Raw genomic sequence first — 24,911 nt, forward strand, 5'->3', positions numbered from 1 at the left:
TGAGAACTGTTTCATCTGCATGTCGACCCCAGAAGCCAGCGGGGTTGAAGAAGGGTGTGGGCACAATGAAAGTGGGAGGTGAGGGAATGGCCGCACAACTCCTTTAAGAAGTTAAGCTGTGATAGGGAGGAAAGAAAGGCATGGCAGCTGGTGGAGAAGGTGGTTTGAGTGGGGATTTTTTTTTTTCTTTTTAATTGGAGGAGCTCTTGTATTTAGCCACCAGAAGGTCTTAAGTGCCCTTTAGACTTAGAGAAAGTGTTTTCAGTTGGGTGGAGAGAAGCGGCACACGATTGCCGGGGGAACGAAGAAGCAAAGCAGTGAGTGGTGACTTAGTGACTCCAGTGGGCAATGGCGCTTTCCTGGAAGTATACCGCTGGAGAGCACCTTAGAGGTTGGAAGAATGTGGGGTCGTACTTGTGGGACCCTTCTTGTTCTGTGATGGCCGGGAGAAGAAAATATATTTCCCTTTGTAAAAGGGAATTGGCATAGTTTTTTTTTTTTTTTTTAATTAACTGCATTTATTGGCTCCAGTAAACTCTTAGCATGTACTCTGGGTTGTCCCGCTGTATTGAATGCTTAGCGTTTGGAAGGAAAGAAGCTGCAGCATGCCTGAAATTAATCAGCTGCATCTTTTACGTTGATGGAAGCAATGTCGACTTCTCTGGAATGACATCAGTTTCCACAAAGGCAAGAGCCCTATCTGTGATCTCAGCCTGGGCAACTGCAGGGAGGGACATGTTTCCTTTTAAGTTGTTGGAGTGCTTCACTGAGCTATGGGGCCGGAAGGCGCTGTCACGTTTAATGAAATGTGAGCATTTCTGATATTGGCGTTTTATGATGACTGTGGGAAAACTCAGTGTGCTCAGTCCTTCTGCATCTTACAGAAACCAAAGGGAAGACTTTCAGGAAACAGTAATCACAACTCACTTAAGAAATAGCCTCAGAAGAATATTGGCTGGAATTCTTAATGTGATGCTACAAAAGGAAAAGGAAAAAAGTGACCAATCTAGGAAAAGAGATTACAGAAGAAACCAGCGCTTTGATTTTAGATAACAGGATGGCTTGTTTAAATTTAGCTTAGTTAAGTTTTGGCAAGAAAGTAGAATTGACTAGTGATGTTCGGTTTGATTCTTGCTGACTGAGGCATATTTCATTTTACCCAGAACTGTAGCCAGCCCTACCCCTTTTATGAAAGGTATACTCTAATTGCTTTGTACCTACCTCCCTGCCCTCTTCTAAGTTCCTCAGGTTGGGGAATCGGTTTAAGTAATACAGGATGCTCTCGTGACTTTTCAAAGAAAACCTGGAGACATCCCTCTAACATGTTGTCTGAAAGATAAAATTTGTCAGTGTTTTTTTTTTTTTAAACAATTGCTCCTACGCTTATGCATGTAAAAAACAGGAAAGTATTCACCTGTGTTTTCGTCTTTCTGTATTGTTTATATTTAGCTATTTAATCCATTTCAAATACATATTTCAAATAAGAATCTAACTTAAAAAAAAAATAGCAGGAATTCCTTGGTGGTCCAGTGGTTAAGTCTCGGTGCTTTCACTGCCGTGGGCCTGGTTTCAATCCGTGGTTGGGGAACTAAGGTCCCACAAGCCTCATGGCGCTGCCAAAAAAAGAAAAGCAATTTATTCAATAAAGGTCATCGCTTTCCCTTTTTATTCTAAAGTCCATGTGTGAGTGCATCAGAGCCATTACTTTTGTCCTTGGGAGACTGTTTTGATATCCTGTCAGGACCAGAAGTGCAGTGTGGCGGTGATGCCATGGGTACTTCTTAGGCAAACAGAAAAAGGCAGTGAGCCTCAGGCATGGCCCTAAAGCTGTTTGAGAAGCTCTCTGGAGTTAATACACTCATCAGAAGATAAATTCCTTTGCATAAGCAAACAGATTCTGCCTAGAGAATGTTCAGTATAGTGCAGATTCAATCCTGTACAAATGCTAATGTGTCCATGAAACAGCACAGCTGTGCCCTTTTGAAGCGTGATTTTGTTCTGGTGAGAGAGAAGGTAGAATGGACCAGCTGCTCACTTCTGTAGTGTCTTTTGTTCTTCTTCTGGAGGTTGATCCTGGGATCCCACAATGGTCTGGAGGGTCTTTGAATTGTCAGAGGGCAGCACATTTCAGTGATGTGTGAATTAATGGTTCACTGAATTCTGAAATAAGCAAAACGGTTTTTAGCTTTCCCTTAGTGACAACCTGTACCTACCTGACCCATTCATAAACCCAGCCCCACAGCAGAACAGAAGCTTCATGAATCACAGGGTAGTTTTTCTCCACCTCTATTCTGAGCACCCTGAAGTTCACCACCACATTTGCTATAGTTAACGGTGCTGATAAAGAAGTCATTTGAAATATGTCTTGGATTGTATGATGTCCAACATGTTCAAAAGAGTCCGCCTTGCATCTTTAAGAAGTCTAGTAGTCAAGGGCTTCCCTGGTGGCGCAGTGGTTGAGAGTCCGCCTGCCGATCCAGGGGACACGGGTTCGTGCCCCGGTCCGGGAGGATCCCACATGCCGCGGAGCGGCTGGGCCCGTGAGCCATGGCCGCTGAGCCTGCGCGTCCGGAGCCTGTGCTCCGCAACAGGAGAGGCCACAACAGTGAGAGGCCTGCATACCGCAAAAAAAAAAAAAAAAAAAAAAAAAGAAGTCTAGTACTCATAAGCGAGATTCATTTCAGGCTAAAGGCGTCCTCCTGAGAAGGAGAAGGAAGAGTGCTGGGGATAAGCCTCTCTCTTTCCTGTGTCTCCTCAGGACAGTTGAGACCTGTTTAGGCTCTGAGCTGCTCTGGAAGCGGAGATGTTGAGGAAGAATGTGGGCATTTGGTCCTGGGAGTAAGAACCAGGAAGATAATAGCATCTGTATTCAGTCTAGTAGCTTAGAAACAACTTAAATACATACTTGAAACCATTATGTATATATATATATATATATATATATATATTTTTTTTTTTTTTTTTTTTTTTTTTTTTTTTTTTTTGTGGTACGCGGGCCTCTCACTGCTGTGACCTCTCCCGTTGCGGAGCACAGGCTCTGGACACGCAGGCTCAGCGGCCACGGCTCACGGGCCCAGCCGCTCCACGACATGTGGGATCTTCCCGGACCGGGGCACGAACCTGCGTCCCCTGCATCGGCAGGCGGACTCTCAACGACTGCGCCACCAGGGAAGCCCTCTGTATATTTTTACAGACAAATATAAAAGGAGGGAAGATAAAACCAATATATATCTATTTTTCAGCACACACAGAGGTGATAACCCAGACGCCAAATACCTGATTTGTTACATAGGATTTTGAATTTGTTATTGTGTGACTATAACACGGAAGTCAACTTTTGTTTGTCTACGTAGATAATTTTTTAATAGTGGTATAAAAAGTAAATGAGCCGATTAAAAAGCTGCCCCCGCCTGAGGGAGCCTGACCTCTGCATTTCTGCCCCTGATTAGGCACTGCTGATCCCCTCTTAGTGGCAGTGGGAGGAGAGATGTGGCACCTGGGTCGGAGCCAAGTCCCCTTGGTCCCTGGCCACTGCACACTCCTCTCCTTTGCAGGGACTGCAGCCTCCCAGCCTGCTTTTTAAAGCTTCCTTTCATTCGACTTGTGGAATATGAAACCAGCAGCTCACGAGCTGTGTGGTGTTCCAGTAACAAAGTGTTTTCAGTAAAAAGCGAGGAACTTGTGCGTGAAGAAAGCCGGATCCCAAAGCGGCCCCACGGAGGCAGATCATAGGATGCGGGCAGGATGCTGAAGAGAAGGTGACTGCAGCCACCGTTGCTCCCGGGCCCTGTCAGCTTCCAGATCCTGTTGAGTCTGTCTCCTCACCATCTCTCACATCACCCTTTCCTTTGTTTCTGGAGGAAAGATACGCACCTTTGTCAGTAATTTGGGCTTCTTCCCTCATAGGGCTGTAGTGAGGTTTAATACTATATGCAAAACACTAAGCTCCGTGCCTGGGGAAACAGTGGGGACGTAGTAGGGGTTAGTTTTGTCCTTCCCCCGACCCCACTTCACCTCTGGAATCAGGGTAACAGGGTTTGAGGCCTGGCCCCTCCCCTTCCTGTGTGACTTTAGGCAGCTCACTATCCCTTTCTGAACCCTTGACGACTTACCTGATGCTGTCTCTCCCTGCCCAGAACCAGTCAGTGATTCTCTTTCCTCTGTCAGAACCAGACTAATCCCCCCCACCACCAATGTCCTGGGTCCACCACAGTAGGTCTCAGGCTCCCTTTCCATCTCATCTCACCATTATTCTCCTTTGGGTCACCGCCAAATGGGTCTAAATGCTGCTTTCTGTCTTTCCCCCATTCCCTGGCTTCCTTTCTTGGCTCATGTGTTCCCTGTGCATGAAGTGCCCACCCTGCCCCCATATGCAAGTCCTGCTTCTCTCAGGTCCATCTCAGATGCGGCCTTCTCCACGCTCAGCATAAGTGTCTCCATCTTGGGCCCATTGTCTTGTTTTTAACAGGCTATATGTCAATTATATCTCCATTTTAAAATAAGGTAATATTTATTCCATTAAAAAAAAAAGAGTAGAGCAGTGGACTGAGAAAGTTCCTTTTCCTGGTGACAGAGCTGAAACCAGTATCTCTAGTCTGACGAACCCAAGGACATAGAGCGTAGGGAAGTGGTCGCCTGAGCATTTGGCGCCATTAATTTAAAAAAATGTTTAATGAATACGTTTTATTTCTCAAAAATGTAACATGACTTAGTAACCATCTCCTTTTTTTTTTTTTTTTTTTGACTCGTGAATTTGTTTTTATTTTTATTGGGCTATAGGGGATGGGTTGGGAAATATCTCTGTAAGTTGTGCCCTCCTAGGGAAATGTCTATTCTCATTTTCCTGGGATAGCTTTCGGAGCTTTTTCTTTTTCTTGGAGCTGCAGGTCTTGCTGGCAGCAACCTCTTCAGGTCCACTGCTGAGAGGCTCCTCCTTGGAAGAGAATTTCCTCTTTTTCTTGGGGACCCTCCTGTCTCCTGACTCTTCGGGGTCACTATCTGGTTCCTCTTTGGGGAAGGATTTCTTCCTCTTGGTAGGACTTCCACTGCCAGCTGTCTCTTCACGATCACTACGAACCAGCTCCTCCTTGGAAAAAGATTTCTTTTTTTTTTGGGTTTGGAGGAGACAGATGGGGGTCTTCCATTCCATTCTCCTGAGGAGCCTCCTGGGGCTTTTGCTTCTTCGTCTTTTTGGGTCTTTTCATCTGTCTCCTCACATTCCTCCGGGGTCCTACTGCTGTTTTCTGAAGATGCAGGGCAATCACAGCTAGCCTTTTCTTTTCCTTCTTCAAGCATTTCTTCTCCTGTTTCTCCAGCTTCCTAGTAATCTCAGCAGCCGCTTCCTCTGCCTGAACCATTGCCTCCTTCATGACATCCAGATTCTTTTGTGGAATCTCTCCAGTCTCATAGGACAGCCGCTCCTCAACTTGTTCTCGAAGCTTCTCCCCAAATACACTGGTAGGTACCTCAGAGAAGCAGTCAATTCGTGAGGCAATACTGCATTTGTTTGCCAGGTATCGGGAGATGCGGCCTCTGTTCCTGGCAGCTGCTCGGCCAATGAAGGTAGAGTGGAAAATGAGTCCATATTTTGGGGTGTTACCCCTTGTCTTCAGGGCTCTGGAAAGTTGGTCCCTGTGCTGGGCCCAGGGAATCACTCAGACACCAGGACTGGCCATCACCCCCATAGCAGAGGCCTGTACAGGTCAGGGAGCCCTGGTCAACCATCACCGTGATCCTTTTTTCTTTTAATCCATTTATTTATGCAACCAATTAAGTGGTCTAAGCACTATTCCAGGAGCTGGGATAAAAGCAATGACGAGCTAGACAATACCCCTGCCCTCCCTCGGCTTGCCTTGTGTGGGTGAAGACAGAGAAAACAAGTAAGCAAGCCCTGTAATGCCCGTGATGTGATGGAGGAGCCAGGTGGGAGAGCTAGCTCCCTTCGATAGCATGGGCAGGAAGGGCCTCTTGGAGGCGGTAGGTGACCCTGGGTAAGAGAAGGGTGAGTGGGAAGAGGCTTCCGGGGGAGATCTGAGGCTAGACTGTTTCAGGCAGAGGGAAGGGCAAGCGCCAAGGCCCTGAGATGGGAAGGAGGCCCTTGAGGAATGGAAGGAGGGAAGCCCGTGGGGCTGGAGGGTGTGGAGCAAGGAGCCAAGGGTCCAAAATGATTCTGGAGGATGAGGCGACGGCCGGACGGTGAAGAAGAGCAGGGTCTCTTTTAGATGCGGTAAGAGCCATTGGAGGGTTTTCAGTAGGGGTGTAACAGGTCTGTGTCAGGCTTAGCTAGGAATTTAGTGGAATCGTGATCTTTGAACCTCAGCCATTACCATGCTGCTCTACCGTGAGCTGGAGCTTGGTGACCCAGGCCTGTCCATGCTCCTCAGGGAAGTTTCTTTGACAACCAGCTGCTGTGAAAGCTACTCTGTGTTGAGTAACAGTAGCCCTAACTATCCTTTAATTTCCTTCTGTTTACGTTTGCTTGGTGTGTTGTAAAAGGTGTGATTATCCATGTGGACATGAACCTGGAGGCAGTTAAACGATGGTGGAACCTGGCAATAGGCATTTGGAGACCGTGGCTTGGCTCTGGGAAGGCCACCTGGGGTGGTGTTTGTAGCTTTCTCATGGGGACAAGAAACCATCTTGCCTCGTGAGCTCTCGCTCCTTCACTGCGGAGTCTCTGAAGGTCCAGTTCTTAACCCTCCGTGCTCCTGTCTTTGTGCCGCTCCCCTTGGATGTCGGCCACCCTCAGGACAGGAGGCCTCCTCGATCTAAGTACAGCACTGGTCCCCCACCTTGGGGCTGCCTGGAGGAGAACTCCATCTGGTTCGCTCATGAGAGCTGTTGCATAATGAGTTGGTATATTCTCCCCTCATATTCTCGGTTGGTACATTCTCAGTTTTTGTCACAGACTGAACCCCTTCCTGGCTTCCCCCATCACAATCACTGTCCAAGACAGCATTTCTCTTCCCCCAGACTCCAACACCTGGAGTGATTTGTAGTCTTTTCCTTCCCTTTGTAGAATCTTAGGATGGAAGAGCCTCGATGATTAAGCCTCACATTACAACACTTTTCAGTTCTTAGAAGATTTCTCAGATCCACTCTTGCTTCCTTCCTACTGCTGCCACTTCTGAGGAAGAACTTTCCAGAATTGTTCATCTTCATGGCTGTGCTATATCGAGTTTGTTAATTAGAAAATCCAGATTAAAAAAGAAAAGAAAAGAAACCCTTCACGCTCCAAGAGTCGAAATGCATAATTCACTTCCCACCATACATAGCTTCTATCAATATAGATGTTCTGGTGAATAAATGTATCCGTTAAAAAATTGAAGAGAGCCCCTGGTGAATTAATTGAGAAGATTTGCAATATAGAGACATAATTTTAAGTGTACAAAGCTCTGGGTCAGGGAAGGATGCTGCTGAGTGGGATGGGCTGTAAAATCCATGGTCCAAACCAGTACAGATGGGGTATTTATTCAACACGGCATTTGTTAAGTGGTGGTGGTGTTGCCTTTTTTTTTTTAAATTTATTTATTTTAGTTTTGGCTGCTTTAGGTCTTCATTACTGCCCGCGGGCTTTCTCTAGCTGTGGCGAGCGGAGCGGGGGCTTCTCTTGTAGTGGAGCACGGGCTCTAGGCACGCAGGCTTCAGTAGTTGCAGCATGCGGGCTCAGTAGTTGTGGCTCACGGGCTCTAGAGAACAGGCTCAGTAGTTGTGGCACACGGGCTCTAGAGCACAGGCTCAGTAGTTGTGGCGCACAGGCTTAGTTGCTCCGCAGCATGTGGGATCTTCCCAGACCAGGGCTCGAACCCGTGTCCCCTGCGTTGGCAGGTGGATTCTTAACCACTGCACCAACAGGGAAGCCCGGTGCCTTTTTAAAAAATTCTTTTCCTAATTTCTGACCTGTGGGGCTTCTGCACCAGGTAGAAGCCAGAAACTTGCTTTCCTTTGTCGTAAGAGTCTCCTCCCCTCTCTTTAGCTTTTACTGAGAATGACATGTGGAGGGAGGGGCCCGTGGAATGCATTCTGGTGATCCTGGCAGCAGGGCCGTCCAGCGTGGAGAGGCAGATATCTGGCTGGCCGTTCCCCTGAGCCCAGTGGCAGGCACAGTAGGGTCCCCATCAGAGCAGTGGTGGTGTGATTTGACAACAGTACCTGACTGCATAGCCTCCGAGCCTGGCTTTGAGACCCTCTCTCAGAGATTGTGCAAACTGCTGATCCTTCCTTAATCGATTCCTTTCATATTAAAAGTAACCAGAGTGGGTTCTGTTACCTGCTTCTAAAGTATCTGATGTAGCTGCTTACCCAGTGATGTTTGGGATGTCTCGCTCGGCAGGGGGAGTACATGATCTTTACGTGGCTTTGCCCATGAGCCGCATGGATTCCACACCCCAGATTTAAATAAAATTGCAGTTATTTTTGCATCCGTACCAGAAGCAGCCTGTGAAATGGAAAGGGCATTGGATCCGATACAGAAGGCCGTGGCCCCAGCCTGCCTTGCTGCTCTCTCGCTGCAGTGATTTTGTGCCCGTCACTTCTCCTGTTGGGGGCCTTAGTTTTCTTCTTTGTAAAATGAGAAAATTATATCTGATAAACGCTAAGGTCCCTTCCAGTCTCGGCAGCCTCTGATGAGCAGCTCCGGTGTTTTTGTTATTAGCGAGCCGCTGCTGTTCAGATCTGTGCTCTTCAATACGGCAGCTACTAGCCACCTGTGGCTATTTAAGTTTAAATGGTTTAAAGTCCGGCAAGATTACAAACTTTGTTGTTCCTTAGTTGCACTAGCCACATTTTAAGTGCTTATAGCCACGTGTAGCTCTCATCTTGGACAAGGCAGATATAGAACGTTTCCGTCATCACGAACATTCTCTTGGCCCACACTGGTCTACATGATAATGCCATGTGTCTGCTCCCTTTGTAGAGGTGCTGGGTGTTCAATTGTATTTCTGCCTGCTTAGTTGAAAGATCAACATGCATCTTATTAGCCGTTCAGCTTGCCCCAAAAGGACCTCCTTATCTACTCTTACCCCCTCTCAACCTCCCCTTTGTCCCATCCCTACTCTCCGCCCATCTTAGGGATGGCTCCCCACCCATATTAACCAATGCAGAAACCTTGGGGTCCGTCTGGAAATGCCCTTCGTCACCACCCTTCACGTCCCCCATTTTGGTCCCTAAGTTCTGTCAGTTCCTCCTGTTAAATATTAACCGAACGTGCCCTGGTTTCCTCATTTGTACTGTGTGCACCGTAACCGAGGCCCCTCATCTTCCGTTTCCCTTCTATTGTGAACCTCACCTTTACTTTCTTCCTCATTCCACCTGTCCCCTCAGTCCAGCCATTGAATCGAAACACAGTTTACAGACAAACCGACAAAAGGCAGTTTTAATCAGCCATTTTCCTCCCTCCACCGCCATGTATTCAACTGCCTTTTCCTGACTTAACTCTTAGCCCCATGAGCAGCCGTATTAACTTCTTTCTGTTCCCTGAACAAGACTCGCTCCTTAATTTTCTTCTTTCTTTTTGTGCGTGTTTGCTTCCCTCTTCCCATATAGGCCTTCTCAGCACTGGGTGCAGAGGTCATGACCTCTCTTGCAGAGCCCTTGCTGGCTCCCCTGGAGGAGTTAGGTGCTCCCCCTGGGGCGCTCTGCCGTCTTGAAGGTCACGCTTGGTGGCTTGGGGTTCAGGCTCCGGTGTTGGGCTGCCTGGGTTTGAATGCTGGTTGCATCACTGTTGATTCTGTGACCAACTTGACAGCTCTGTGCTCGACTTTCCTCATCTATACAAAGCAAAGAGTATTAGTAATAATACCCAATTCCCAGGCTTTTTTTGAGGATGAGGTGACATTGATATATTTAAAGTGCTTAAAATAGCACTCAGCATGGAGTAAGCACTTAATAATTGTTCATTTTTGTCACCATCATTATACTTCACTTGACTCCTTGTTCATCTGCTGGGGTGATAGCAGACTGAATGGCAACACCAAGTTTTTTTTTTTTTTTTAAGAGAAATCTAGGATGGTGCTTTCTCTTCGGTTTGATGATTGACATGTAAGCTCCGTGAGCTTGCTTTCTCCTCCATTTTCCTTTGAGCACCTGGCAACAGATGGTGTGTCCACAGGATGGACGTGAACAGGTGGAGTTGGCTGTAGCCCAAACCCAAGCCAGCTCTAGCACTTTCTAGCAACGTGACTCGACTAGCAAGTTTTTTTCATATCACGGCTGCCGTTTCCCCATTTGTGAAATGCTGCTATTAGGAGGAAAGTCGGGCACTTCAAAAACATGAGTTAAATCAAGCAAATCCATACCACATGGGTGAGATCAGTCATTCTAAATGCAGGGATCCACTCATGTATCGTCAGATCATTTTAGTACCTACTGTGGGCTAGAACACAGTAGGAAGCAAATAGAGACATGGCTCCTGCTCTCATGGAGCTTAGGGTTCGGGAGCAGAGAGCTGTCTGTGGGACATCATACACGTTTGTGGACAAGTATAGTAGCCAGTAGTGCCAAGAAGGAGACACATGGTCCTACAAGTGCGTAGGGCACTTGACCCAGGAGTGGAACGGGAGATCCCCGGGGGGGGGGAAGGCTCCCCAGGAGGCAATGCTGAGGTGGAGGGAAAAGCATCCTCAAAGAGCAGCGTGCATTCCAGGAGGAAGGACAGAAAGAAGGTCCTAGTGGTTGAAGCGCAGAGTGACGGGGGCACAGGGAGGCTGGGAGGTTGTCCTGGACCAGGCCATGCAAGGTCTTGAGTGCTGTTTTTCCTTTTGAACTGTACGCCCTCCTCCTCGCTCTCCTCTGCATTGATTCAAGTCCTTGGATGCTGAGAATGACCACCTTAGCCTCTGTGTGCATCCCTGCCTCTCGCCTCACCCTCCTCAAATCCACCCTCTACTCTGCCGCCACAGATGCCTCAAAAAGTAGGTTGGGTCCTGTCATCTGTTGAAATCTGCCTGAAGCTTTCTCCTCATCAGGCCATACAAGCCCTGTGAAGGTCTGACCTGCCTCAGCTCCCACCACTTTCCCTCCTGCTGCCCTGGCACCAGCCATAGTCACGCCGAACAGTGTCGCCCTAACCGGCGATGCTCTCTTTGGCTTTTATATCCTCTCCCGAAAGTTCTTCCCCTTCCCCCTTGCTTCCAGGCTGTTTCCTACTCAACCCTTCAGTCACAGGCCATCCATCACCTCTTCCGAGTTGCCTCCTTGCTCTCCAACATGTATCCACAGCCTCTTGTGATTTCTTTTTCCTCACAGCTCTTACCCCACCACATCATCATGGCACACTTCCTGTCTCCCCAGAGAGGCAGTGAGCTCCATGAGGACCATTTGTGATGTCTTTTTTGTCTATCAACATCTCCTGAGACAGGACCGTTAACTGGGGGGGAAGTGTTGGTATGTGTTGGTTAAAATAAGCTCCACTGAATGCTGTTTGAAAGATCAAAGTCAGGCAGGGAAACAACCTAACTGTCCACCAACAGAGGAATGGATAAAGAAGATGTGGTACATTTATACAATGGAATATTACTCAGCCATAAAAAAGAATGAAATAATGCCGTTTGTAGCAACATGGATGCAGCTAGAGATTATCATACTTAGTGAAGTAAGTCAGAAGGAGAAAGACAAATACCATATGATGTCATTTATATGTGGAATCTGAAACATGGCACAAATGAACTTATCTATGAAACAGAAACAGACACACATAGAGTACAGACTTGTGGTTGCCAAGGGGGAGGGGGAGTGAGGGACGGATGGACTGTGAGTTTGGGATTAGCAGAGGCAAACTATTATATATAGAATGGATAAACAACAAGGTCCTACTGTGTAGCACAGGAACTATATTCAATATCCTGTGATAAACCATAATGGAAAAGAACATAAAAAAGAATGTACATGTGTATAACTGAGTTACTTTGCTGTACAGCAGAAATTAACACACCATTAACACAACTATACTTCAATAAAAAATTAAAAAAAATAAAGTCAGGCTCAGATTCTAAGCAGTAACTTGGAAATGGGTGACTAAAGTTTGCTGGGAAAGTGTAGCTGTAGTTAAAAATTACTTACGCATATGTATCCTAACATATCTGAAGTCCTCACTTAGACAATGGAATTGATGTACTGAAGGGAAAAAACCTTCAGTAGAAAATGCGTAGTGTAGCCTATTAATGTACTAGAGTGGGAGGATCTTTATCACTAATATGTCAATAATACTAATAATACCAACATTTAAAATGATGAAAACTTTTATATCAATTAGAGAAGATTCATCTGCATTCAGAAAACCTTTACCCAAATGAGAAGAATGTATGAAGGGACAGTCAGCGGGCTGGGAGTTGGGCATACCCTGCAGTCTGTAGGAATGAGGAGTTGCTGATGTACCAGGGAGGAGGTATGATGCTGTGAGTCAGGGTAGCGATTTTCTTCTCCATCATTTCTTTTGGGGGATTGTCAAAATCCTGGTGTGCTCGTGGGAATATGTTACTCCTTTGAACATGACCTGTTAGTAAGTGCAGCCTTGGAACGTTGGGGATGTTTCCAAATGTTAGTCAACATACAAGGTAAAGGTCTGTTGCAATGAGGATGATACGTGCTGTTGAGTTGGTGGACATCAGACAGAACATCGAAGCAAGCACATCTGTGAGGAAAGGGGTCGACTTGCTATGGGGGAGGGGCTTGGTAGGGCACCAGCCTAGTACCAGGAGATCAATGTTTGCCAAGAGTTGGGTACAGTTTGCTTCCTAAGTAGAGTGGACATTTGCTCCATCCTCTGGCTACTCAGTAAGTACCTCTTGAACATCCTTCTGGCTTTGGGAAATGTCTGGCCTTCTGAACTCTACCTCCTCAAAGTACAAGTCAAAAAGTCACTTTCTGCGTCTCCCTGGCAGCCAGTACCAGAATATATTACAGGCTCTGCCAGTCAGATGCATCAAAGGGGTGACTTTGATTCAGAAGGCAGTCAGGACAGGCATCCCACTGAAGTGTTTCTCGAGAGGGTGGTAGTAGCATCTGCAGTAGGGCCTGCAGGGGCTCTCTGGTGAATCCGTCATCTCCCAGCCTGATTCCCTGGTCCACCCAGATGTTCTGTGACCTAATGTCCTTAAGAAATTTCGCTTCTGCTTCAGTTATCTAGAGTGCCTTCTGTTGTTTACAACTAAAAACTCTGAATGGTATGGGAGGCTATATAAATGGACGTGGCCAAGGCAGCTCTGTCCTCACAGCAACTCAGTGCTGACCAGAGACCGTGGGACTCTTGAGGAAACTGGATACAGTTTCATGCTTTTGGTTGTGCTGCCAATTCAAGGTGTTTCTGGTGTAATGCGAGGCGCACAAACTTGAAAAATCTCAGGTTATATAAAATGGCACACAAAAAGATAACAGGACTTACGGGAAAAGAGAGTTGGATAGATCACCCCAAATCTATGAAACTCCATCCAGAACACGAAGAAAAACAACAATCCTAATAAGGATATCAGCTCAACTGGAAAGTCACACTGAATTACTAAGAAATAAATATTCTAGGCAGTACCAGCCTTTACCTTAAAAGGTGACGGTACCTTGATGGAAGGGGGATAGAGACTGCTGAGTTCTGAAGGCAAGGTTAGAGGGAGGTGGGGAAAAGTGCTTGTAGGCTTCACACAGATTTGAGTGATGACTGAGATGGATGGCTGTGGATCCTTGCTTTGTGATGTTCTTTTACACTGCATCTTCGAGAACTGTGCATTATGTCTGTCTGTGACAGAGCATGTGGCTCTACTAGGCTAATAGGAAAAAGGGGCGGGATGAATGGGTACCTGGTACAGTAATGTAATCAACTCTGTTAGTGAGTTTTGTGTTCAGATGCTTTTACTTGGGGCTGAGTATTAACAAGCTAAGAAAAAATTACATAGAAACAGACACCATTTGTGTTTTGTATGGACGTTGTTCTCCTATTTACCAATGACATATGGACTATGGTATTTAGGGAAACGTGTGCTATAGTAGACGAGAGTGTATTTGAGAGTGTTCCATAAACCTGAAAATATGGAAGACGCTTGGCCTGTAGATAAAGGGACTGTGGGATAAAGGATCCCCAGCATTATTTAAGAGGAGGAACCCCAGGAGAAGAGTAGGCTGCCTTATTGCTGAGGGCAAGAGATATGGCCTGGCATAGAAGTTAGAGGCACAGGCTGTGGACAGACCACCTGGGTATGAATCCCTCCTCTCCCATGTGCTAGGTCTGAGCCCTAGTTTGATCATTTGTAAAATGGAGATAATGAGGATACTGCCTTAAATGTGTTAATGCATGTGAAAGACTTGGGGCAGTTCCCTAAATGACGGCCATTGTTGTTGACTTCTCATCTGTCTGTCTACGATCCGATCTGCTTCAAGGGTAAGGAGAGAAAGCTCGCGTGAAGTACTTCTCACAGGGTCTAACATGTAATAGGCATTCGGTTCACATTTGTTGAATTTGGATCAGTGAGAAATATCCACATAGACTGCAACCAGCACAGTTTCCTTTCCTCCTCCTAAGTCAGTGTGGACACTGCTTACTGGCAAGGACCGGATGCTCTGTATTGAAAGGACAGAGTCAGGAGCACATTCTGGACTGGAGGGCTGTGTGTGCATCCCGGGTGCTTGAGAGTAGTAACATAAAATCCCAAGGGAAGGTCAGACCTTCAGAACAGAGCCTGAGTGGAAGGAATTTGCCTCCAGCCTGATTTCAGTTGCAACCAGGCCATTTCAATTAAAAACACTTTAGATGCTGGAAGCCACAGCGTCTGTTTCTAATTGAAAGGTTATTTGCAGACAATATGTTCTTCATAGAGTGACATTTGTATGTGTTTATTAATACAGAGTCTATTGCAGTAAAATCCATTTTGGAAATGGAAATAGATAATTGTTTTTGAACCTTTTAATCATTTTTTAAGCCAAACAGTGAACTGGAAAGCACTTAGCCGAGGAAGTGCATCTGATTACACAAGCAAATTACTCAGTTGGGATGGGATGCAAATATATGCTGTCTCCTTCTGTTCTATCAGGGTAGGCAGAGGGGAGAGGTTCCTCATTTTATCTCTAGGTTCTGTGACATTTTTGACTCACATCTGATGCTTTAGAGCCCCGCGATTCTAGTCCTGGCTTTTCCATTCATTTCATGGTCTTGGGAAAGTCACTTTACGTTTCTGGGCATCAGTTACTCATCTGTAAAATACCTTATGATTTAAAAGGTCTCTTCTAGCTCTGACCATATGTAATTGTAGGATTCTGTGCCTTGGTGAAAGTGGACAGATTCCTGTGAGCACTTGAGCCATCCAAGAACACTGGTCTCCTTGATGCCCCAGACTGGAGTTAAAGATACTAGATTTTCTGTTTTATTCACCATGCACAGAGCTCCTACTGTATGCAGAGTACATTAAGGCCAGTGAGGGGGCAGAAGAGTAAGCAACTGCTTAAATTTCCTGTGGTCTAGTTGCAGAGGGAAAGCAAACATTTATAACATAGTCAGGAAGATTAAGCCGGTTAGAAATGCCAGTGCTCAAGCTTTCCCAGTTGTTGTGGAATATTGAAGGAAGAGTGTCCTAGTGGGAAATCTGGGGAATTGGACAAATTCCTAAGGACAATATTTATAACTGAATGATGGGACTTGGTTTTCTACTCTCTTTGCTGAGCCAAATCTAAACTATTTATTTTCTTTCTTTTTTTTTCTATTTTTTAAAATTTTGAAGTATATTTGACTTACAATGTTGTGTCAATTTCTACTGTACAGGAAAGTGACTCAGTTACACACATAGATACATTCTTCTTTTATATTCTTTTCCATTATGTTTTATCACAGGATATTGAATATAGTTTCTTGTGCTATACATTAGGACCTTGTTGTTTATCCTAGACTATTTATTTTCTTTCTGTCATTTTTTTAAATATAGTTGGGTGGGTCTTCCTCCCTTCCGCTTTTCCTTGAGTGTTTGAAAAACCCATGGCATCTAGTATAGCGCTTTGTTTAATATAAATGTCTTGAATGGTGGAATGCCCGCCCCCCTGCCCATCCTCACCCTGGGCAGGACTGGGTTAGATGATCTATGCAGAAGAACTTGGTACCCTTGTAAAATATCGTTAAGGTTAATTACCAGCCCGTTGTTCTAACCCACTGGGTTGTAATCTTGTGGGGACAGGGGACTGGATAATGTGGCAGTCGGTTGCCTCTTGCTGTTTTCTAAGGTGGAAGAAATGTGCCCTGCTTTCAAGGGTCTAAGAGAAACAGATATATAAAAATAATCGATGTTTCGTAGCTGATGATTCTCTGGACATTGGCTGGAATCCCTGTGGCTGGGGGAGGGAGAAGAGCAGGAAACCAGTCAGCTTAGTGTACAGAAAGCCCTGTCCACACATCAGACGTCAGACCTGGACTGGCCTTTTATAACAGAAGCTACTTTGAGGGATGCTCTTGCTGATGTGTGTAAGGGTCTGTATCTCCTTATGCTGCATCTGCATGGGAAATACAGCAAAGGTTTTGGTTGATTTTTTTTTTTTTTTTTGGAGGTGGGGAGAATCCCTGTGTCTAGCATAGCCACGGGTGTATTTCCAAGAGCCAAAGAACAAAGACACAAAATAAACAATGTTCCAGATCAAACCAAAGTGACAACCACAGAAAACATGTAAAAACGCTAAGAGCGTTGCAACCAGTAGCATTACCCCCCGTGGTTCTGAATTACAGAGCCCAGAAGAGCGTGTTGGCAGTGGGCGTTGACGTCTCGAGGCTAATTCCAGCAATTACTCAGCCAGCAGCCAGCTCCTTGACTCAGAGAGAGCTGCTGCAGAGAGGCCTGGAGTACCGGTGTGTCACGTCCAGCCGTGCCTCCTGGGTAACTGCTCTGGTTCTCTTAAAGTGGCAGAGTTTTTTTTAAAATGTTTTCTTCCCTTTAACTGGGGAAAATACTTTTAGAGCTTTCGTCAGGTAATCACCGAAGCCACTGCTGTTCAGTATACAGATACCTATCTGAAGGCGCTGAGACAGCTGTATAAATGTAGCCCATTCCCGCACGCAGACCCACACCGTCCACCACCCATGCAGCCCAGAGGCTCTGACTCCTGTTGGTTCAAAGCTGCTGCTGGTATTCTGAGGATGAGTTTCGGAGCATCTTTCCGGTGCTCTTTCAACCCCGTTTGTCTAATTAGACAAAATGTGTCCTGTTCGCCCCAGTTTCCCACTGGGGAACCCAGCTGTCTGCTGTTTTTGTGTGTGTCTACCTCAGTCGTGCTGGATTCAGCACCACCTTACTGCTGGTGGCCTGGGGGCTTTTAGTGATTGCGTGTCTCTCCTGCACTGCATCACCTGATGGGAAGACCAAAGAGGGCAAAAGCTGTCCTTTCCCATTTCAGCTGGAGAAGGATTTGTGTATTCTAATCAACAGAAAATGAATGTAGCTGGGGCGTTCAGATAAGGGATGTGGTGCTAATACAGGTGATCGGGAGAGTAGCAAAGGCCTCTGTCAAAGAGTTCCCCCAAGAACTACTGTCTAAATTGGACCCTTGCTAAGATATAAAGCAGGATTTCTCAACCCTGATACTAGTGACATTTTGGATCAGAAACATCTTTGTTGTGGAAGGATGCCCCGTCTACCATAGATGTTTAGCAACATTTCTGGCCTCTAGTCACTAAATACCAGTAGTAGCCTCAGTTGTGACAACCAAAAATGTCTCGAGACAGTGCAGAATGTCCCTGAGGGTGGGGTGAGGAGAGAAGAATTGCTCTTGGTTGAGAAACTTCTATAAAATAAAATACTATGCCTGGTTTTGAACTGTACCTAAAGAGGATGTGAAAAAGGTGGCTATAAGGGCTTCAAGTTTAAAATGATGTCTGCCTCTGGCTTCTGATACAGCCTCGCTCATTTACCCATGATGATGTCTGGAAAACACCGGCAGAGATGAAAATAAATACTGGGAAGTAGGGCTGGAATTCAGCTTGTTGTCAGAATCAATGAGAAATTTCCTTTAACATGGCACACGGAGCTGGTCTGAAGAAGGAACTCGGTGCTCCTGCATACCGTGCTGTGCAGTGCCCTCGCCCTTCTCCTGGTATCTGTTCCACCAGTTTAGAAACACGTGGTCTGTCCCCACCGGAAAAGTGAACTGCCTTCCGCCAGTCCATAGCTGTTGTATTTTGTCCCAATACAGTTGTTCTGTTCCTCCTCCCTTCATAAGCACCTCTCTTTCTGCATCAATATGGAGACTGACTCTGATGGTAATACGTTAAGTAGGCAGGAAGTGGGAGATGTGGGATCGGACTGATAGTGGTGCATTTCTGCTGGAGGTGAGAATGGAGACAGAGGGGCCCTGCCAACACATCGGAAATCATCATTTTAATGTGCCGTATTGGTTGGTTGATTGGATGAGCAAGGAAATGGACTGAGGAAAGATGAGCCGTATCAGAGAATACCCATTAGAAACTGGAAATGGACTGGGTGCTGACACCTCGTTATATTCTTCATGTGCATTGCCTGAGAAGGAGCTTGGACTCTTGTTTGTTTAAGAAGACAGAGAACATTCTGAGGGTCATCTTTTAGTCTTGTTTGTGGTTTCCTTTGCTGTGTAAAAGCTTTTAAGTTTCAGTAGGTCCCATTTGTTTATTTTTCATTTTATTTCCAGTACTCTAGGAGGTGGGTCAAGAAAGATCTTGCTGTGATTTATTTGTAAATAGTGCTGCAATGAACATTGGGATACATGACTCTTTTTGAATTATGGTTTTCTCAGGGTATATGCCCAGTAGTGGGATTGCTGGGTCGTATGGTAGTTCTATTTGTAGTTTTTTAAGGAACCTCCATACGGTTCTCCATAGTGGCTGTATCAATTTACATACCCAGAAACAGTGCGAGAGGGTTCCCTTTTCTCCACACCCTCTCCAGCATTTATTATTTGTAGACTTTTTGACGTTGGCCATTCTGACCGGTGTGAGGTGATACCTCACTGTAGTTTTGATTTGCATTTCTCTAATGATTAGTGATGTTGAGCATCCTTTCATGTGTTTGTTGGCAATCTGTATATCTTCTTTGGAGAAATGTCTATTTAGGTCTTCTGCCCATTATTGGATTGGGTTGTTTGTTCTTTTGATATTGAGCTGCATGAGCTGCTTGTATATTTTGGAGATTAATCCTATGTCAGTTGCTTCCTTTGCAAATATCTTCTCCCATTCTGAGGGTTGTCTTTTCTTCTTGTTTATAGTTTCCTTTGCTGTGCAAAAGCTTTTAAGTTTCATTAGGTCCCCTTTGTTCAGTTTTGACCTTATTTCCATTTCTCTAGGAGGTGGGTCAAAAAGGATCTTGCTGTGATTTATGTCATAGAGTGTTCTGCCTATGTTTTCCTCTGAGAGTTTTATAGTGACTGGCCTTACATTTAGGTCTTTAATCCATTTTCAGTTTATTTTTGTGTATGATGTTAAGGAGTGTTCTAATTTCATTCTTTTACATGTAGCTGTCCAGTTTTCCCAGCACCATTTGCTGAAGAGGCAGTCTTTCCTCCCTTGTATACTCTTGCCTCCTTTATCAAAGATAAGGTGACCATATGTGCATTGGTTTATCTCTGGGCTTTCTATCTTGTTCCATTGATCTATATTTCTGGTTTTTGCCAGTGCCATACTGTCTGGACTACTGTAGCTTTGTAGTATACTCTGAAGTCTGAGAGCCTGATTCCTCCAGCTCTGTTTTTCTTTCTCAAGATTGCTTTGGCTATTCAGGGTCTTTTGTGTTTCCATACAAATTGTGAAATTTTTTGTTCTAGTTCTGTGAAAAAAGGTAATTGGTCATTTGATAGGGATTGCACTGAATCTGTAGATTGCTTTGGGTAGTATAGTCATTTTCACAATATTGATTCTTCCAATCCAAGAACATGGTATATCTCTCCATCTGTTTGTGTCATCTTTAATTTCTTTCATCAGTGTCTTATAGTTTTCTACATACAGGTCTTTTGTCTCCTTAGGTAGGTTTATTCCTAGGTATTTTTTTCTTTTTGTTGCAGTGGTAAATGGGGGAGTTTCCTTAATTTCTCCTTCAGATTTTTTATCATTAGTGTATAGGAATGCAAGAGATTTATGTGCATTAATTTTGTATCCTGCTACTTGACGAAATTCATTGATTAGCTCTAGTAGTTTTCTGGTAGCATCTTTAGGATTCTCTGTGTATAGTATCATGGCACCTGCAAACAGGGACAGCTTTACTTCTTGTTTTCTGATTTGGATTTCTTTTATTTCTTTTTCTTCTCTGATTGCTGTGGCTAGAACTTCCAAAATTATGTTGAATAATAGTGGTGAGAGTGGGCAACCTTGTCTTCTTCCTGATCTTAGTGGAAATGGTTTCAGCTTTTCACCATTGAGGATGCTGTTGGCTGTGGATTTGTCATATATGGCCTTTATTATGTTGAGGTAAGTTCCCTCTGTGCCTACTTTCTGGAGGTTTTTTTTTTTTTTTTTATCATAGATGGGTGTTGAATTTTGTTGAAAGCTTTCTCTGCATGTATTGAGATGATCATATGGTTTTTCTCCTTCAGTTTGTTAATATGGTGTATCACATTGGTTGATTTGCATATATTGAAGAATCCTTGCATTCCTGGAATAAACCCCACTTGATCATGGTGTATGATCCTTTTAATGTGCTGTTGGATTCTGTTTGCTAGTATTTTGTTGAGGAGTTTTGCATCTATGTTCATCAGTGATGTTGCCTGTAGTTTTCTTTCTTTGTGACATCCTTGTCTGGTTTTGGTATCAAGGTGATGGTGGCCTTGTAGAATGAGTTTGGGAGTGTTCCTCCCTCTGCTATATTTTGGAAGAGTTGAGAAGGATGGGTGTTAGCTCTTCTCTAAATGTTTGATACAATTCGCCCATGAAGCCATCTGGTCCTGGGCTTTTGTTTGTTGGAAGATTTTTAATCACAGTTTCAATTTCAGGGCTTGTGATTGGTCTGTTTTATATTTTCTATTCTTTCCTGGTTCAGTCTCGGAAGGTTTTGCATTTCTAAGAATTTGTCCATTTCTTCCAGGTTGTCCATTTTATTGGCATATCGTTACTTGTGATAATCTCTCATGATCTATTAATTTTATAGAAAGTAATTTTATGGGTCCTTTTTTGAGTGATTAAATGCTGTAAGAATTTTTAGTGGTTTTCTTTTCTTCATAGTTAGAAAGAGTGATTAGAGTATCTTTTATATCACATGGCATTTTTCCTTTCAACAGTTGTATGTATTTTGTATTCTTTGCTCTTCTCCATATAGACTTTAATCAGAATGGATTCATTGTGTGCTATAATCTGCTATTATCCTACATCATGAAAATGAGTTATTTCCACCTCTGAAATATAATGCTGAATGTAATATATAAAAAAGTAAAAGGCAATATAGTTTTTGTTGATAGATATCAAGTTGTTGATAGATGCGAAGTCTGAATATAATTTACTTCATCTAGGGATTTATATATATAAAAAAATAATATTTAGCCATTGAAAAACAATTCCATTATAAAATAAAGGCCACATCACCCTACATCTCAGCGCAAGAGCAGACCTGTAAGGTGATTTATTGTAAGAAACAGGAGAAATATTTTAAAAATTCTTTACTCAGATTGAAACAAGAAGATGGTGGTGTATAAGAAATAGGAGTGGTAAGCCATACATAGAGGAGAAGAAGGGAAGAAAATGGAGTTAGGGGAAATAAGAAAGGATTGTAGGAAGAATAAGGATGCAAACACATAATTAAAATTCACTTGAAGAATGTTAAGATCAGAATTGACACTTTTAGAATATGGACTCATATGTGGAAGGCAGTCTTGAGATGTTCTTCCACAATGTAGAAAAAACAGTAGAATATCATGAGAGGAAGTAGTAAATATAGAATAGAATTATTGAGGTTCCTGACGATGAAACCGGAACAATGAGAGCAGAAATCATTTTTAAAAAGAGAAAAGAGGGCTCCCCTGGTGGCACAGTGGTTGAGAGTCCGCCTGCCGATGCAGGGGACACGGGTTCATGTCCCGGTCCGGGAAGATCCCACATGCCGTGGAGCGGCTGGGCCTGTAAGCCATGGCCGCTGTGCCTGGGCGTCCGGAGCCTGTGCTCCGCAACGGGAGAGGCCACAACGGTGAGAGGCCCGCGTACCGCAAAAAAAAAAAAAGAGAAAAGAAAAACTTTTCTGGGCTTAAAAGGACTAACCGTATTACAGACAAAATACACAGAAAGGGAGCCATATGGAGGCACAGTCTGCCATAATTTTAAAATTCCTGAATCAAGGAAGAAAGTGTATAAGGATCCAAGCAGAAAACAGGGTTGCTTATAAGGAGGAAAAAGATGTCAGACGTCTGCTTGGTAACACTTCATGCCAGACACAGTGAAATGATGTAACCGAGTACTGAGAGGAGAAGACGGTAGTTCGAGAAGTTTATATCCAGTAGAATTGCTTTAATGTGTGAAGTCAACGGAAGGACTGCTCTAAAGATGCTTTGAGGTGCCTGCTGTGGTCAAGCCCTCTTCTCGTAGAATCACCTTCAACTCTAAGGACGCTGAGGAGTAGGTGGGCCCTTGAGCCATGTGACTTGCCATCTCCAGCTAACCTGGTTGGACTAGGAGTGGACATCTCTCGGAAGTAACCTGTGACTTAAGAGTTGGCTAATGGCGATGAGCGAGCCAATTAGATTCTTCTTCAGGGATTTTGGAGCAGAGAAAATGTGGTAGTTGGTTTGAAGACTGGAGCTGGGAAGTCACAGGGATGAGCGTATTGCTAGCACCGTGGCAAGTCAAACCACGTGCAAACTAACCTTCAGGGAGGTCTTCCCTGGTGGCGCAATGGTTGAGAGTCCTCCTGCCGATGCAGGGAACACGGGTTCGTGCCCCGGTCCGGGAAGATCCCACATGCCGCGGAGCAGCTGGGCCCGTGAGCCATGGCCGCTGAGCCTGCGCGTCCGGAGCCTGTGCTCCACAACGGGAGAGGCCACAACAGTGAGAGAGGCCCGTGTACCGCAAAAAAAAAAAAAAAAAAAAAAACACCTTCAGGGAGAAGCAGAAACTAGGAGGACGCAGAGAAGCTGATCGGGGGAGAGACAGGAGAAGAGACCAGGGTCAGAGGGAAGCAAGAGTGGCCGTGAAAGGAGACAGCGTTGCTACCTCAGTTCCTTTCTTGTTCCCATGAAGCCCTTTCATCTTTCGAGTTTTATCCTGTGCCATCACAGTAAATCCTCTTGGACATGAGCAGGTGTCTCTTCCTTCCAGTCAAGAAAAGTTCTTACTACAAGGACATTTTCAGATAATCAAGGACTTATGAAGTGTGCCGCCTTGGAACCTGGAATTGAAAAAGTTGCTTGAAGTAGAATAAAAATTATAAATCAAATAATAGTGAAGTATGAAAAGTTTGGATGGCTCTGTGGGCCTCTCGTCAGGCGTAATACTAAATTTATCCCTACATTCTTGAGGACACTCGTCACCTAGTGAGCCACCCTGATGTCTTAGCCATTCTCATGACAGAAGGTGGCGGGGGGTTTGGTGCTTCTTTTCACAGTGGCACCAGGATGAAACTTTAAAGTAAGGAATGTTGTTAGGGATCATTATTCCTAATTTAGGCAATAATCCTATAATCTGACATAAAGGATCTTCCAGAGCAGCTTCTCTCTGAGGTAGCATTTATCATCAGGATTTTCAGCAAATATTTATTAAGAATTAACAGTGTGTAGGCTACTTTGTTACCTAAGGTTATCTGTTGATTAGAATGCGTGGTTCTAAGAGAAATAATGATCTTATATGTTTATCATAGGGCATTATCTTTTTAAAAAATTAATTAATTAAAAAAATTGAAGCATAGTTGATTTACAATGTTGTGTTAGTTTCCGGTGTACAGCAAAGTGATTCAATTGTACATATATATATATATTCTTTTTCATATTCTTTTCCATTATGGTTTTATCATCAGGATTTTAATTGCATTTAAATATAACTATAACAATGTAGCAAATATCTACGACGTAGCCTGGGAAGAAAACTGGGGAAAAACATACCAAAATATTGACATGATTTTCTTTGATGGTGGGACAAGAAGTGATTTTTTTTTCTTTTCTCTCTCTCTCTGTCTCATACACCACATATCCACACAGATGTTTGTGTGTGTATGTTTGCTTCAGTGAGTAAATCTTGATTTTTAAATGAAAAGATAAACTTTATATTATTAAAACATTTGAAAAAATACTGAGCAACATTTCCAACTAAAACCATAGTAATGACTTACTAAGAGCCTGCTCTTTGTGGGTGCCGTGTTCAGGCTGTTTATAAGCATTGTCTCCCCAAATGTTGTGAATCCAACAAAGAGAGGGTGGGTTATTGCCATTTTCTAGAGTAGGAAACTCATGCTCTTTGAGGTTAAAGACTTGACAAGGTCTCACAGGCAGTAATTAGCAGGTCTGGGAATTTGAATCCAGATCCCTTCCACTCCCGAGTCCTCTCTCTACCCCACTGCACTGCATCTTCTGAATAAGCCAGGGATTGAGATGGGACTTGTAAACTTGTGTCACTGCACTGGGATTAATCACTATGAAGAGGAATAGATGTTGGGGAGACTCCAGGGTTTTGAAGGAAGGTTATTTAGAGAAACCACCAGGTATATGATATGGAACAAGTCATCGACTCTTCTCCCTTTCAAGCTTCAGTGTCTTTGTGAAACTAAGGACTTGGGTCACTCAGTCCCTTGGCATCTTGCCACTCTTATGTTCTTCTCATCTAAACAAGCACGCCAACCAGAATTGGGCTCGTTTCTTTGTTGTTGCTTGCTTTTCGTTTTTGCTTTAGCAGGGATTTGAGATGGGAACGAAAAACATGGGCAAGGTTGTAAAGTACAGTAGAGTTCAGTTAGAGAGTTTTATGGTTAAAGTCCCAGAAAGCAGTAATTATTATGCAATACATAATATGGGTTGAACAGTGATTT

At 44.3% G+C, this 24,911-nt stretch overlaps 1 protein-coding gene, 1 non-coding gene and 1 pseudogene across 8 annotated transcripts in view; 1 reads left to right on the forward strand and 2 right to left on the reverse strand.

Moving 5' to 3' along the window:
• HHAT (hedgehog acyltransferase) overlaps positions 1-24,911 on the forward strand; it is a 367,203-nt gene that overhangs the window by 199,394 nt on the left and 142,898 nt on the right. The gene's annotated exons all lie outside the window — the stretch shown is intronic.
• On the reverse strand, positions 4,766-5,710 carry LOC132516425 (nucleolar protein 56-like; annotated as a pseudogene).
• Positions 5,649-5,734, reverse strand: LOC132516617 (small nucleolar RNA SNORD86). The gene has a single exon (XR_009539436.1). It is a non-coding gene; the product is annotated as a small nucleolar RNA SNORD86 (small nucleolar RNA).

This window comes from Lagenorhynchus albirostris, chromosome 2, assembly GCF_949774975.1.
Source record: "Lagenorhynchus albirostris chromosome 2, mLagAlb1.1, whole genome shotgun sequence".
NCBI lineage: Eukaryota > Metazoa > Chordata > Mammalia > Artiodactyla > Delphinidae > Lagenorhynchus > Lagenorhynchus albirostris.